Raw genomic sequence first — 17,308 nt, forward strand, 5'->3', positions numbered from 1 at the left:
GCCGTAACCAATTATCTTTTCCGAGTAGCTCTGGAACAGAGAGGTCATGCAGATACGCTGCCGCTGAGTTGAATCTTAAACCCTTTATGTCTGTAGGGTGAATGAAGCAGCTGTCCTGCCGCGTTCCACCAGGATTGTGGTGACAACAGACATGGCACGCAGCCCTCCCTCTTGCTAGCAAAAATGAGACGCTTCCCCCGGAGAGAACGCATAACTTTACTGTCCATTCACTGTCTTGTTAACAAGCTAACAAGGTACAGAGTTTAAGTTTAGGGTTTTTTTTTACGACAAAGTTCTTCGTGGAACACAGATAATAAAACAAAACAGCTCAGTACATCAAATTACACAAATACATTCACCTAATTTTCTGTCTCACTTGACTGAACCTCAATAAGAGAATCTGCAGATGTCAGAAGACATTTTTGCTGCAGTCGTACACCATGTAAAGAAATGCACCAAAGTATGCTGATTGTCTGTGATAAACAAGTTATTTCATGCACAGTCCACAATATGCAGAAACTGTCAAACTTAATTCATCAATTTTATGAACATTTATGAACTTTCAGACGGACACGTAAGCCTAGCACAAGCCTTGTATTAATTTTATCTTTCGTCAGTTCTAGAGCATAAAATCAGGTTTGTTTGTTATTTGAAAGTTTTTCAATTAATCAGAGGAAGAAAGGTCATATTTCTGTTGCAGTTGAGAGACAAATTCAGACAAAATGAAATAATTAGGTTTCACAAAAGATTTATCACACTTTGCCACTCTAAACAATCGGCAGCATATCGAATAATGATCAAACGGTCAATTCAAACATAACTGAGTAATTGATCTTCTGATTTAAAGGATATTATAGTAGTGATAGTATTGATAGTAGTATCTTTGGCAGGCGCATGCATCACGTGCAGGTATCAAACCTGCAGCCTCTCTGTTATCTAGATAAAATCTGAACTACCCTGCTTTGGGTTGTTTTTTTCCCTATTGGTTTATTATGTACTATTCAGATTTTTTTTTATCGTACAGTTTCTGTTCATTCCAACACTAAAGCAAGCGTTATATAAAAGTAACACCTTAAATAACAATGTGAATATGTAGAGAAAAACAGTATATTTCCTCCATGCGATTTTCCATTTCCATTACAACAAAACAACATTCACGTTGTCAATACAGAACGAAGTTAGTTAGTTTAAAGTGTAATGTTAGTGGTCAAGACAGCTGTTACAGAATATTAAATGAAGTAAACTCTGCTGTCCTTACTCATCAAGACTGACCACGGCTCTCCTTATACGGCATCCAGATGGACACACTGGAAAAGTACGAGTTGAAGCACGAGGAAGAGACTCATCACAGCGGCTGCGACCAGCGACAAACCCCCTTTAACAAGCTCACTCTCCCAAAATATCCTTCTTACTGTCTCCAAAATAAGCCAACGTGGAATCGGCACTGAGGAGAAACACTCTGTACAGGCAACGTTTGAAGAAGACGTTCAGCTTTATTCCCCCACCACCACCACCACCACCTACCAGCCACCAGCCCCCCCCCCAAACAGTTCAGCAGCCAAAAAATATCATGCTGAAATTAGACACATTATGTTTTTTATTTTTTCACTCTTTAACACGTGCTGCACGCCCGCTTCACAACACTCACAACAACGATATTAACAAGTTGCTGACCTGGTTTTTGTGTGTGTGCTTCTGTTCGCAGTGACGGAGGGCGAGGCGAGGAGAGGGAGTGAGGAGGACGGGTGAGGGAGGGGAAAAGAGGGTGGAGGTCAAAGCGGGAGTCGGTGTTACGTCTGAGGGAGGTTTAAGAGTGTGTGTGTGTGTGTGTTTGTGTGTACCTGTGCACATCTTCATATAGAGTTGCAGGAATACATATCTGTACGTGTGCATGCCTGCGTATTAGCTTGCAGGCCTCTGTGTATGTGTGTGAGCCAACTGCCTAAAATGTGTGTGTGTGTGTGTGTGTGTGTGTGTGTGTGTGTGTGTGTGTGTGAGGTATGCAGTCACACTGTAGCTTCTGTAAGTGAATCTGTTTGTTTATGCTAACGTGGACAGTTGTGCTGGACGAGTCTCTCAGCTTTAAAATGTATTTGTGTGTCACACCACTTTCACACACACACACACACACACACAACCCCAACTCCATAACTGTGTGTGTATGTGCATGTTACGCCTCCCTCCTGTCTATTTTTGCCCCCCACCTGTTAATGACATTAAAGCCGACCCAGGGGAAAGGGCTGCGGCCGGGGGCTTGTGTCAGCTCGACCCTGGCTGTGAGGCTCATGTCTGCGGCCACCGCTACGATCCCGCTGATTGAAGAGGGAATTGTAGATTCAACACCTCGAAAAGAAGTAACGCTGCCGGTTGGCTGTCGTCCGGCTCACATGGTCGGATGTTGGAGCCGTGAGATCGAATCCTCTCGCCCAGCTGCCTGCTGACACACGCAATGCAGCAGTTTATCCAGTTTGTTGGTACTAAAAGACAAAACATTCATTTTAAAATGTTTATAGTGAAAAATAAAACTTTGTGGAACGTGTCTCGTGGATTTTGTCAAAGAGAAAACTTTGTTTCACCAACCTTTTGACGTGATGAAACCGCGCAACTTGAATAAGCCGTTTTTACCTGCCCCCCAGTGTGATGTCACATTGGGGAAAAAAGGGCCAGCTAATCACAGTGGTAGTTTGTGAGCAGTGATACAAACCTGCTGTTTCATGAGAGCTTTGTGCAGAGCATTGGAAACCAAGTTAATGTTGTTCTGTAGCAGCGAGCAGATCGCTCCTTTACTGCACAGCGGAGGACTGCTGACACCTGTGAGGGAGTGGGTGTGAAACAGCGGAGGAGAGGGTGATAATTGTATGTCTGGTGCCCAGTTTTTATAATTATCGTACCTTCAGGCCTTAAATTACGCTACAGTTCAAATGAAACAAATGCAGCAGTCTTACAAATATGTCACAAAAATGAAAAAAAAATACCCGTTTTCCAAAAAGAAACCCACACGATCCAACTCATTGAGTCTATTTACTTTCTCCGAAGCATCTCGTGGCCTTCCACGGTGAAAGCCATCAGACCACAGGTTTCTTTCCAGGCTGCTTTTTCCAATATCAAGAATGAACTTTCAAGCTGAACAAAACACCTACCATCATCATTACTGTAACACCTACAAAGAAGTAGCAAGACTCACAACGACTTTAGATGCACTTTCACGCCTTCATCCCTTCCACAGTGCGCCATCGTGTCAATGAAGACACCTTGATGATGTGTCCACACACCAGAGGCCGTCAGCTGGACACAGAGTGATGAAGCAGCATCATTTAGTTGTGATATTTGCAGGGATATTAAGCAAATTCAAGGGATACTTCTCAAAATGTTTCTGTATTTGCTTTTATTTAAAAAAGAAAAACAAATCTGCTGAATTCATTCAATAGTTTTTCCATCCATCTGATCAGAGGGTCAGCAGTTGCCTGGTGAGAGAGAGAGAGAGAGAATACTGCAGTCAGATGTGCCTGGCATTGTGATAAATGGTGTGTGTGTTTGTGTGTGTGTGTGTGTGTGTGTGTGTGTGTGCAAGCAAGAAGGTCAGACAGACAGCGGCAGACAGAGATGGAGGACCGACTGGAAGGGAGTGAAAGATTAAGTAAAAGACAAGAAAAAGAAAGAGAGGAAAGAGAAGAACCAAAGAATGATGGACACGGAGTCGAGGCTCAGACAGTTAGCTCTCCGCTGAGCCAGAGCAGTTCAATTCAAATGCACAGCATGCTGAGGAGGACGAGGGAGGCTGAAGAAGAGCAGCTCACAGTCATCAACACGGGTTTTCTGGCCCTGAAGCTACTCGGAAATGCTAGTTCAGTTAACGCTTGTTTGAATGGTTTAACGTTGTGACATGGTACAGAAATGCATGTGAGGAGTTATAGCTACTGTGCACAGCTGTTCAGTACAGTGTGGCTTAACTTACTTCACTTTTTATTGTTTTAGCCTATTAAAAGGTGACTCCACACCAGTGCTCTGCTGTCGCCCTGAAGGCTGGGTTCGTTCAAGGACAACTGGAAGTTAAGTGTTCTCGTTCCACTCCCAGTTCACCCGGCCAATCATGAGATATGAACCGGCGACCTTCTGGTGTGCTGACTCCTTATCAGCATAATATTAGTTTCCAAAAAACGTAGGTGCTAAAAAATATGAATTCAAGTCATGTATCTTTTAAGGAAAACTGCGGCGGTGAATCTGCCCGTGCGTCAGACCCCAGTGCAGTATTGAGCCCTAACCATAAGATGGCACCACCAGGCTGGGAGGCACGCAGGGAGGGAGGGGTGTAGGGTGTGATCCTGGGCCGCTCTGATCCTTCAGACATGCAGAGAGTCGAGACTCCCAACCCTGAACTTGTGTGGCAGCGAGGTCTGATGGGATTACAACCACACAAAGGGGCAAGAGGATTCATTAGGATGTATGACCTGCTGGGGATGAAGCAGACTTCAGTCCAGGTTCATGTGTACACACTGAGAATCGACACCATAGCAAATCTGGTGGCATCTCGTCATATACAAGCTGTTTCAGATGGACCCCGAATTCTCCCAAATGGAGAAACAGTAGCTTTGTAGGTGGGATTAAGAGGTAGGTCGTCACATTCCTACAGCTGGCTAACTTACCTGCAGTCTGGAACCTCTCAGCTCATTTTCATTTAATCATGACGTGATAGCAGATTCAGAACGTTCCACATTTATGCCTCAACAGCACTCAGTCATCACATCAAACCCCATATTAGATAAACGGTTGCGGCCCGATTGGCTAGCAGATCTGCCTGGTTCCCAGGCTAAGCTATCGAGAGAATGAATCAAGCGTGGATGAGATTGATGCACCTGTACATGTTTGCAAATTGTCTTACAATATACGATTCAACATGCGGTATAGTAGAATAATAACTGGCATGTGTCTTTGATTGTCTTGAAAGTGTTTAGTTAACGGCTCCACTACTGCCGCCATGTCACTGCCCACTGAATGGTTAGGACAAAGGCTAAAGCTGGGAGCATTAAAGATCATCCGGAAGCTGCTTCTGTGTGTCTGTGTGCAGCATCAAAGCTCAATGAGGCTCACACTTGAGGTACTGCTAGCTCACTGCTAGATCTTGCTCAAATCTCTATCATTTCAGACATTAATAGACAGAGTAATAGTAGTGCTAGCAGCATTCTTCGTCTCTGATTATCATTACATTCGAGTCACAGAGCTCATCAGTAGATTTCTTGGAGTTAAATCCCTGCTGATCTTGCAAAGAGCCACAAGGTTGTTTAACAAAACGTACAGCTGTTGAAGGTATTTCTACAAAAACTGTCAATCTTAATCAAAAACTGCTCTGCCTGCTGCATGATAAAAAAAGGTTTTTAACCTGTTTACAAAGTCACTGCTCACCTTCTTAATGCAAACAACCTTCTGAGGGTTTTATCTTTTAAAGTTCAGTGACTCACACGCAGTCATACATGAGAGGCCCAACTGGAGCTACAAGTTAAGCTTTATTTAATGTGTTTTCTAACAGCGTGCACAGCAGCACACAGCCGCTTCCCTGAACATCTTCTATCAGAAGCATTCGGGACCGTCTCCCAGACGGAGCTATAGAAGTTCAGTGCCCTCAAATAGCACAAATATGGCCATAATCTTGTTCCGTTCGCTTGGTGTAAGAGAGATTCTTATATGTTTTATATATCCGATGGCAGCATTACTGAAGCTGGCTGCCGCTTCTCTTCCTGTGCCTCTCTGAGTCAGTTAAGGCAGCGGCTGATGCAGAGAGAGAAAATGGAGATTGCCATCAAATGAGAGAATTGGAGAAAAGAGGAAAGATATAAAAACGTTTGCGAAGCAGAAACGAGGGAGCTGATGGCAGCCTGCTGGTGTGTCTCATCAAGCTCACCTCTCCTCCTGATCCGTCTCTAATGTACAAATGTAGACAGATGCACACGAACACTGAGACAAACTTTTCTGTGCACAGCACGTTCTTTTTAATCTACATTTTCTCTGCGACCTTGTTATTCATCCGCTCACTCCCTCCATCAGCAGCTCTCCTCCATCTTTGGTTGTTATTGTACAAAAGACAATTAGACGTAATCATCCATCTGCGTCAGCGATGACCTGCAGGTCACGGTCCAAATAATCACATGTGAAAGGGTTTCTCCACTTTCTTGATGATGTGTTACGGTAATTATGGCAGAGGGAGACTCAGACAAAGGGACCGTCGTGTTGTCGGTGAGTGTTCAATTATTTTCTCAGCTGAAGTCTCTCTAAACACACAGTAGAGATAATGTTTTTAAAGTGTGGTTCATCATCAAATTATTTATTCAACTCGAGGAACAAAAAGCTTCATCAGTCCACTCATTGTGGATACCAGCACTTAGTCTTAAAAAGCCTTTAAAGGGAAAGTCAGTCTGGAAATAAACTGCTGCCGAACCTTTGGTGGCTGATTTTTAACACAAAGAAATCAAGTTGTATTTTCACAAGACTGACAGGTAAACTAACCAATGAGAGCAGATATATCATTGTCCTTAAATACTGTACGAATTATGCTTCTATGAAACGTAGCCCTTTCAGCCTGTGTGCGCTGTCGTAGATCCATGAGCGCTGGTCTTTGCAATCTTTCCCGTGAACCCGAAAACCTCCACAATTACATAATAGTGATGGCCAGGCACACCTGGTGCCAATATCTGACACGTCGCAGCTTCTTTTTCATGATTAACAACTGCTTACTTGAACTGCAAAAAATATACATATGCTTTTGTCCAGGGAGCACAGCCTTGATGCTGCTTTACTTACCTTTCAATGGGCAAACAGTTTGAAAATCCACTACAGGAGAAGAAGACGATACACCATATTCTGGTTTAATTGTCAAGATATATGTAGCTGAGATTTCATAATCAAGACTCTGCACTGAACACAGGTTTTCTTCATTAAAATGCATTGTACCCAGGAATTTGCAAGTTGTATGTTTCAGAAGAAAAACGTTTTTCCATCACATGAAATTGACGCCTGTAGTTTGCGAGAAGCAATAGAAACATAAACATAAGTGCTTGTTTTCATGCAAATATCCTGAACATGGCAGTTTTTGTTAGGCTGAAACAAAGTATGTTAACAGCAGCAACAAGGTGCAAACCATCATTGTGGGAACAACTGCTGGTTTCAAAAGCTCCTCTTATTTTAATAATTTTTGTACAACTTTGCCATCAAATAGCTTCAGACACAATTATATTCAAAAACTCTCGTTCTTGCTCACTCACATATCCTCTCTCTCACTTAACAAAAGGCTGAACTTTCAGAGGTTATATAAGGCCATTTGTAAAGGCACTGCAGCTCCTGAGCCGTCAATCAAATGTGTTATCAGATGATAAAGTTTTCTAATCCACAGTTTGAACAGAAATATTTAAATTTATTCATAGTTTCATTCCTGTGTGGTTGTGTTTAAAATGTGCTTATCTCGCTCTGAAACTATTCTGTATCTGTCAGTCCAACACTCGCTGAAATGCTTTTACCACATGAAGAGCTTTGTTTCATTCTGGCAGGAATACATTTGGGGATAAAATAATTTCCTGACAGCTATCGTTCAACAGCACTAGAAAAAGGGAAGTGGTCTGTAAAAGTAGCATCATTTCGCCAAGCAGGGACTCAACGTACCTGCTGTCTGTTGGAAAACCAGTATAATTATCAGCGCTGAAGTCCTTACATGGAGAGTCCATCATCCACAAGAGTCACCTCATTTGCATATGGCAAAGAAAGGCGAGACAGTGATGGTTAAAAACTGGGAAATGTATGTGACGGCTTGTGAAGTCTGTTTAGAATATTAGAGCCTCGACTAAGACAGGAAGAGTTAATGAATTTCAAAGTCAAGGCTCCATTTATTAACCCCTTTCTGCACCAGCAGGTTTGGGCCTATTTCCACCAGATATTACAGACCTCTATAATTTTAGATTTTACAGCTTTACAGACTGCTTATAACTGACACGGTTAATGGCTTAAATTGAAGAAGACACAATTAGATGACGACAATTACATGTACAAGTGTAAATTTGTGAATTTATTAATCTCCGTGAAAATATAGGACAATGAATACACGTTTTAAAAAATAAAAGCACAGTAAATAGAAACTGTGAAACTCTTCGACTGGAGCTTTTCAGAGGGCAGAGGACGCCCCTGCCAGATCATCGTGATTCATACTTTCAAAATGAAATAGGAATTCATTCAGAGTTGATAAACACAGTAACTGTTGAACCACGAGCGAGCCAGGAGCCCCTCACCCTGATTAAATCCTTTGAGAAGGTTATATAAAGAAACTACACCATTCTCCCTTTTCCTTTAAGTGCATTATCACTTCTAAGGAGCTTTCTAGACCCCGACTTAAAAGGTTTTCAGCATTTAAAGCCTGCTAAAATGGTAATTTCCAGCGGGTTTGTTGGGGGTTAGGATTAATGACTTTCAGGTCTAAGAGACTTAGAAGATTGTTGGTGTAGACGTAGTTTAGCAACAATACTAAGTGATCTCATAACATTAACTTCCAACGTGTGGCTACCTGTGTATGGCTGCAGATATATCTATAAATGATATATTTTTTAAATAAGGTATGCGTAGTGTTTAACTGTCTGTAAGTATGTAGTTGTAGATGTGTCATATTAGAGCTAAACTCTTAAAGCATATTAAAGCCTCTGTAAGATGTTACCTTATAAAATGGCCACATTTATTACAAGATAAATTAAAACATCAAGCAAAGCTGTTCATTGCAGCGTGAAACTGGGCTTACCTCTGTTTATCAGCAGTACGCCTTTTGTATTTCTTGTATTGTGGCTAAGATGAGGGAACACTGTAAGGAAACAGCAGGTTGTCTCTAAATCATCCGGCTCTTTTTTAACTACACTCCGGCGTATTTTTAGCATGTTTCTATATATGGAGGAAACCAGAGGGCTTTACTATGAGGACCTAATCTGAAGGTTACCATAATAATACTTAAGTGGCTGGCTGGTTGTCACTGTGCTGCCATAACCAGGACAACAGTTGTCAGAGCAGGGAAAGAACCTGGATTTAGCCTGGCCCGGGGTTAGGAGGCCAGCCTCAAACAGGCTTATGAAACATGCTTATGTTGAGGAAAGGTCCAGACCTGCTTGTAAGCTGTGAAATTTACTGGTGACCTCGCACCTGGACATGACTCATGGAATATATCACAAACAGACCCGTGGACATTTAGGGAGAAGTATTTGTGTACTTTATTCAACAAGAAGGTCTGGGGTTAACAAGCAGAGCGAGGCTTGCATTTTAACACACGTGTACGTACCAGATATAAACACTAGTCAGAGGAAGAGCTCCTGTGTGAGTTTGCAGAGTCAGTGAGTTCCTCCTGGTTTACATGTACAAATTAGGTCAACATATTTCTAAAATGGAGTTTTTGCCTGAAGGGTTGTTCACAAAGCAAAACGTTTGTAGAGATAAACATGCAGTGAGTATCTAGTCTAAAAAATGACCCTATAAAATGGTGTGAGGTTATATAGGGCCAGAGAGGTGAGATGGTAATTAAACATTATCCACTTTACAAGCTTAATAGCTGCAATGTTCAAGAGTGAAAAAGACTTAATTAACTTTTCAAATACTATTCCATGTTTTTTAAATCATCGACTGGTGCTTTCCCATGTGCACAGTATTTGAGTCCGTTTAGATGTTAACGATGATGCATCAAGATGTTTCCGGTAGATAAACGGAGATAAAGATGGACGTCCTCTAAAGTACAGTGAAAAGTACAATAAGTGTCAGGTGTTGGAGTCTCACAATGTCTTCCTTCTGCAACCAATATAGACAAACAGGGAGAAATCCACCGGAGAGCTTTTTCTACACCCACAAGCAGTTGCAGAAATAGACCAGAATGCAATGCAGACACAAGACCTGCTTCGGGTAGTTCTCACTTTTTTCTAGACTGAAACTTTCACGCTTTTTGTTCTTACTATCACTACCGCTCTCCACCTACATATGAAACCTACAAGGAAATGCAACACATTCACCGCCTGTTCTGTAGGGGTTGTTACAAGGGAATTGTAGGAAAACACAGGCAGCTATAGAGGACAGTGAGTTCACACTATGGCTAACGTTAATATGTTAGCGCTGTATCGGCTTCTTTGTTGGAGTCTGTTTCTGCCTGAACCTGTCTTCTTCCTACGCCTTATTCCCCAGACGTTCAGGGAATAAACTGGTATGTCGGATCAGTTGCAAGTGCCCCTTTATGTTTATGTTCAAGTGACAAAGTGTTGACGAGAGCAAAGGAGGAAGTCAGGTGACGTTTTAGAGCGACAAAGTCAACATATGGAGGAGGTGGGGGTCGATGGATGGGTCAACAAAACGCCAGACTTCAGTTTCCTGTTTCCAAATGAAAGTTAGCTTTGCTTTCTTAAACCATGACCACGATTGGTCCATAACCTGAACCACGTATTTATTATTGTCGCCAGGACGACGAAACTCAACTAACCTCAACCGAACCACAATGTTTCCCTGACCTCAACTTAGTACTTAATTTAACCCAAAGCATGGTCTTTCCCTCTATAAACCAGATCTGCTATTTTGTCATTTAATGTGTTTAATTTGGACGTTTTAAAGTTTTCACACTGGTCCTCAGCTCATGTTGTGTGTGTTCTGAAAGCCAGAAAGTGTTGAACCGGTTTCTCATTCAGAGCCAGAACGTGAACCAGTCTGTCCGCCAGTCCTGAGTCCTTTTCACCAGCAGGGCTGAAGCCTGTTTCCAGCCGTCCGGAGGAGTCCTGCTTGCTTCCCATGTGCCTGTCCCGTGTCTTCATATACAACCGTCAAAATATCTGAGGGTGGATTTACTGTTTGGTAACTGGAGGACATTTAGGCTAATTACGGATAAGTTGCACTGCTTATCTCCTGTTTTCATGGCCATACAGTCCTGCTGCACATTCATCCTAATAAATGATAAATATTCTTATTCAATAACTGATTTCTTCTTATTGAGATGATGTCATTACATTTCTGAAGACCTGACAAAAACACCATCTGCTTCACCTAAATCACATCTTTGGCTTGTTGTGTACTCTGATTGCATCATTAGTAGGTCTGTCCACCAGCCAATCAGGTATGTGGGACTTTTCCAGTCTGAATCTTCTGCCACGTCGGAGGGCAGGTCCGTCTCCCGTGAAGCACTTCAAGGTGTAAATATGTGGGCGTGGTAGAGATTCATGGGGGTCTGCGTCGAGGCCAAAGACTCAACTTAATCTGCAATTAAAAGGACTTCAGATGCCAAAGTGATTGGAGTGAATTCAGCTCCGGGATTTCAGCAAGTGCTCGCAGTCAGTTTAAGACATTGAAATGTGTTTACAGGGTGGAAAAACAGTTGAAACAAAATGTGACATTAGTATGTTATATCAGGTAACCTACGTCAGTTAACTAGCATATTGTATAGCAGCTTGTGTGATGAAGATAACTGATGATGGTGATGATTAATCTAAAGACCTCTTTTTTAACTCACGAAACAAATCATTGAACTTTTCCGGACGTCTCCAACGTTTTCTCAGAGTTTGAGAAAAGAATGATTTGTTGGTGAAGTCCAGCGCTGCAGCGGTGCATTATACTCACAAGTTAATCACAAAAGTGAGAAAACCTGAAGCAAAATGACAGTTATGAGCGGATGACTGAACGCACAGCAGAGAGGTGTGTGTTTGAGAGAGAGAGAGAGATTCAGAGAGAGAGAGAGAGAGAGAGTTAAAATTATCCACCTAAAGCCAATCCTCCTCAAGCTGATCAGTGTGCTGAATGGACTAACCAGCTCGGAGACTTCAAACTTGCGGGCAGGTAAGAAAACTTTTGTCTCTTTCTCACAAAATGATTTGTTATTTTCTATAAAGCGAACCTCTGGGATTTTAAACTTTTTTACCAAGACCTGTTCAACACAAAGTTAGAGCTGAACATCTCAGGCCGTTTGTTTACAGGGCTGCAGGTGATGTAAATAATGCTCCTGCTACCTGAATGAGATGTTAAAATGTGTTCAAATCATCTGCAGTTTTTAGGGAAATCTGTTTTATACGTGTTTTAATATTGTAAATACAAAGTGTGATGCATTTAGTTATGTAATACATGTAGAAGGATTTTCTCAAGGGACCAGAATTGACAGTCGACCATAAGCTGTAAGCTTATGTGCTATATGTACATATGTAGCACAGCACCGCAGCAGCAAGGATCTCTTTACTACTGAAAACATACCTGAACTGGCTCTGAAACAAAAAGCTACTCTTAAAATCAATGAATTTACTGGCCGAACCTTTGACCCTCCAGACGTTTTTGAGAAAACAGATTTATTATTAATAATAATAATAATAATAACAATCAAAATAAGGAAAATGTAGTTTTGTTTATTTGTATTTGTAGCTCTATGATTCTCTGAAAAGGGCATTTAAAACTTAAAGGCCTGTTGTTTCAGTAACTGCATCTCATGTCAGCCAATAAAAGAGCAGCAGGTTTAGATGAAGACTAAACCTGTGATTGTGATTTGTTTATGTTGGTTTATGTTGAAAAGACTTTTATCATTTAGCCGTTAGATTCAAATGATTGATTAGATTTGACTTGTAGCAGCATCAGTAAAATGCTGCATATTTGTGACTGAATATGATTCAGTTAGATAAGTTTTTTTTTTTTTTGTCCTAGTTTGAGTTCCCGAATTGGTGCAAACATTTTCTTTTACTGTTGATATTTTGCACGTTCCCATCCTCTCTCTGCATGCGCCACGCCTTCAGCCTCATCCAATATTCAGTGCAGTTTTGATGAGCTTTAGATCACGTGCAGCTAAGATCTTGACATGTTTGACACTTCGTCTTTAGCCTTCATGCAATCGCCTTATGTGTTTGAACTGCTGGAGGTCGCACGTAAAAATCCATCCTCCTAAATCATATTTAAATTCCATTAGCACATGTACAGTACTGTAGGTTTGGTTTGTCATCCCATTAGCATCATTCTCGTTCAGCATGTCAAACTTGTTGCATCTGTTTAGCAAAGGAACTGTTGTAAGTATGAAGTTATTTAATTGCCTACCAGTTTGGTTTTTAACATCAGCAGAATGCGTCAAACAGACACACAACAGGTAGGAGTGTTTTGTTGTGGTGGCCTTTGCATCCTTCCCAGTTCCCTTCCTGTGTGTCCTGCTGAGCCTTTGGCGCTGATGGACTTGAGTCCACGTGCAGCACTGAGACCTTGGTTTGACTTCTCTTCATTAGTCAGCTTACAGGGGTCAAACAAAATGTGAGGACATCCATCAGCCCTCAGATCAGAAATCCACCTCTTGACAAGCGTGACGCTCTGCTCTCACTGACAGTCAAGAATTAAGATAAATGATGGTATTGTTTTAAAGATTGAACAAATGATTGATAGGAAGATAGTCCAGCTTTACAGACTGGATCCTGGAAACCACATACAGTATACCTTACATTGTAAAAGTACTAAGTTCTAGTACTTCAATGGCTTTTTAAGGATGAGTATTTTCTCATTCTGGGTCTGCAGAGGAAACCATGTTACTACAGTAGGTTTTCATTCCTGTTGTTGTCCTCACATTAAGCAGCGTTTACAATTATAGTCTTGTTTGCGGGGCACTCTAATTCATCAGACTTTCCTGCAACACAAGAGTGCTTCACAGACAAAGCAAAATCAAAATAAAATAGCCGAGTAGAGTAGAGTCAACTTCACATGGAGTGCCTAATAAAGTAGAGTTGCAGAGGGCTTCACAGAATTAAAACTGGCTCTCTCTGTTATTTTGCTGTTGATGCTTTTGACACTTTTGAAGTTTGCCTTTGTGAAACGTCGGACTGAAATCTCTCCACAGTCCAGACATTTGGTGAGAAACCTGAGCTCTGTGCAGAGCGGCACCTCCACTGGGCTCTCGCACCGTCAGCCAGTGTGTTGTCACATTCGTTGTTTTCACAACCACTTGAGCCGGAGAGCTTTCCACGGCATCACAAGTATTCCCAGCTGACCTGGCGAGGGCGACCCCAGGCAGGGAAGTCTCTGACGAAGTCCTCGAGTAAACTGAGGTGGTGTTTTAACCTCAGGGTGAAGGCAGGGCGCTGACCTCTGACTCACCCAACAACCAGCAGGGGTTAGTCTGAGTTCACTTAGGCCCACGTCAGTGGAGTCAGTGGGCCAAGCAGGTTCATTCAACACATGCGAGGCTATATCTCTTCCTATGTTCTATTTTCAGTCCTTGATCGCAGTTAAATGGCTTCTTTCCCGCCTTTGTGAACAGTCAGACTCCTGTGCGGATTGACAGACTTTGATTGACAGCCAAAGCATGCTGTGGCAAACGATCAGCGACTCAAAGGGGGGTCCCAAAACGTGTGATTTTGTGTCAGTTGCTGAAAATAGTAAAATGATCATAGACATAGGCTGCTTAAAAACCTGAGTGTGGGGACTGTTTGATGATGAGTTTATTTTTAAAAAAGACAAAAAGTGGAGTAGCAAAACCATAACTTTCTTCTGAAGTAGTTTATGTTGAATGTCTAACTTTATAAAGAATTACTACATTGCTGATAAACTCAGTGGTGCAGAATCAGTTTCATGAACATGAATTATTGGACACACTGCTTTCTTTTGTTTATCACATTAAAAGGTTTGGTGATGTTTGTAGTAAAGTAAACCACTGGGAGTGGAGTTCAGGGTCACAGTTTTGTCTCCGTGCTGGTTTCATGTAACTTCAGGAAGTCATGGATGGACGGCCTTTGTCTTATCCTACGAACGAGAGGAGAAATGTGAGCGTTTATTATTACAGTTAGACGTCGTGTTTCATTGCTTTTGGAGACACAGTCTAATATAATAATGGAAGCATGTTTAAAAGGATGTTTAAAGTGAAGGACCACACTTTAATTAAAATTCTAAAAGACTAAATTGCTAACATCAAAATGTACTAAAAGGTGGAGAAAGCAGCTCAGCACAAGTTGCACTTGAGCAGAAGGCTGTCGGCCCGGGCAGCTCGACACTGTAATAACGTGGCTGTGAGGCGGGAATGAGTTACTCGTCTTTATCCCTTTTCAGACGATTTTAATCGACCTGTTTTGCAGTGACAGGAAGAGAGATCTTTGTTTCACATGCACAGCATTAGTGGGGGCACAGTGTTGATTTTGTTCATAAGAAGCTGTTGTTGTCATCCTCGATAATGTTTGTTTGTCTGTCAGCTGGTTATAAACTCTCATCGGAGATGTTACAGTATCTCTGCAAGGTCAAGAAATCTGTTTAACTCCAACTTAGACTGATAGAGTGAAATCTGTAGGCAGGAGAACACTTTTAAAATGTAGAGAATGTATTTGCTTAGGTGCCAAAACACCCAACTTTTAACTTAGCAGGACGATGTTTCATTGGAGGGTATTGATCAGCAATAGCATGAAGGCAGGGACTGAGAGATGAGGTGTAAGACATGGTCCTGGATCGCAGTGCTGGGTCTACTGGGAAGATATCACTAAAGCAAATGAAAAGGAGCTCTGTCACATTATAAAATGATGGAAATGTCTTTTAGCTTCTGTTATGTTGCAGCGATGTAGAGGACATCCGCGTAAAATAGGAACTTTGACACCAAGACATAAATCAGCGCTCTTAATTGGTGCATATGGACTTTTTAATGAGGTCATATTTCGCCTGCTAACTTTGACTGACTGCAGGGGCCTGGTGGTAATTACAGATGACAGGAGACAAGTGGAGACATTTTCAATAGATGGGTCGTTTCCACATCGACAAAGGCCTGAACAATGATGAGACACTTGTCGTATGCATTAAAGTGTATCATTAACACAGGAAGGAGGATGGCAGGGTGGGTTTAGGTGTCCTGTCACAATAAAGTCACAATAAAAAGCCAGTACATCTGAAGCAAAAGGTCACCAAAATAAAAGCAGTTAGAAGATCTCATGACAAAAAGTCCTTAAAATCAAATGTCTTCACAACTAAAGCGTCTCACAACCAAAAGTTCTCATAAAGAAAAGCTTCCAAAAAGACCTGAAAAGTCCTAAAAACTAAAAATGATCACAACCAAAAGTCGTTAGTTAAGAGACACTGAATGCAAACGTATGTAACGGTCGACATTACTGTGAGGAAAATGACTGAAGATGATTCTCAGACAGCTTGTTTATAATGTGAGAGCAAGATGGCAGCTTTTTTATCAGGAGTTACAGACAGATAGAGGACTGCTGAGAGGACATTAAAGACAGGCAGACTTGCCCATGAATGCACCCTGATGCATTTGTTTTGCATAACAAACTGAAAAGAAAGTTTTAATAATGAAAATCATCATATTAGATAGAAGCATATTTTCAGTAATGGTTTGATGCTAATAGAGAATACATACGGTTCCATTAGGTTGTTATATTGTTTCTGCAGTAGTTTCATAGCTTGTTGCTGTCTGTCTCATAGTGTTGAGTCTGTTATTCTTTGTTGTGGCTGCCTTTCTTGGCCACGCCACTTGTTTTTTATCTCAATGAGGGTTTTACTGGTTGAACAAAGATGAAAGAAATGTGCAGGTTAGGACAACAGTTTAGAGTTTCTGTTGGCAAACAAAAATCCCAAAGCTAACATTTTCTAATCAATGCAATCAGGAACAAAACACAACATTTTAGTGTCACCCATCAACAGAATTTTAAGCTCCCTGATTGGATGCTTTTAGCTGCAGTGCTCATTTGGACTTTAGCCGTTATCTCCCAAAAGCCTATCGTCCAGCCGGAGCACCTGACGAGGAGGGAGGGAGGGCTGACTCGCGTGATGTGTTGCGTGAGGCGAGGAAGTGAGGAGGAGGAGGAGGAGGAGGAGGAGCGTCTTTAAGCTGCAGGGAGGATGCGGCCACATGGAGGGAGGTATACCCAGTGCACCTGGATGACTGACCCCCACAAGGGCCTGGGATTGACTTGAGAAGCAGAACATGCACATGTACAGACGCTGTACATGCAGGTTAACATGAGCATACATGCACAACAGCAAGCAGAGACATTTTTATCTAAACTTTACAAAGTGTTTTTGAGAACACATTAAAATCATCAAGTGTCAACTGGGATAAATTAGGAGTAAAAATCATCATCATCATCAATGATTCTCACTGAAAAATCCAATCTTGAACACGGGGAAATGTTCGTCGCCCTAATAAATTTAAAAACAGGGTATTTAAACAGAATACAATCTTGAGGAAAACCTGCAGACTTCCTATAAAAATATGTGTCTTTTGTCGGTATCGGCTGTCGATTGCCTCATAATGATCACCGGCTGCATGTCACGCACACGTTCGTCTCCTGCAGTGACACGTGTGACAACAATGACTTGACTTTGTGTG

The sequence above is a fragment of the Enoplosus armatus genome, chromosome 16, assembly GCF_043641665.1.
Source record: "Enoplosus armatus isolate fEnoArm2 chromosome 16, fEnoArm2.hap1, whole genome shotgun sequence".
Taxonomy (NCBI): Eukaryota; Metazoa; Chordata; class Actinopteri; order Centrarchiformes; family Enoplosidae; genus Enoplosus; species Enoplosus armatus.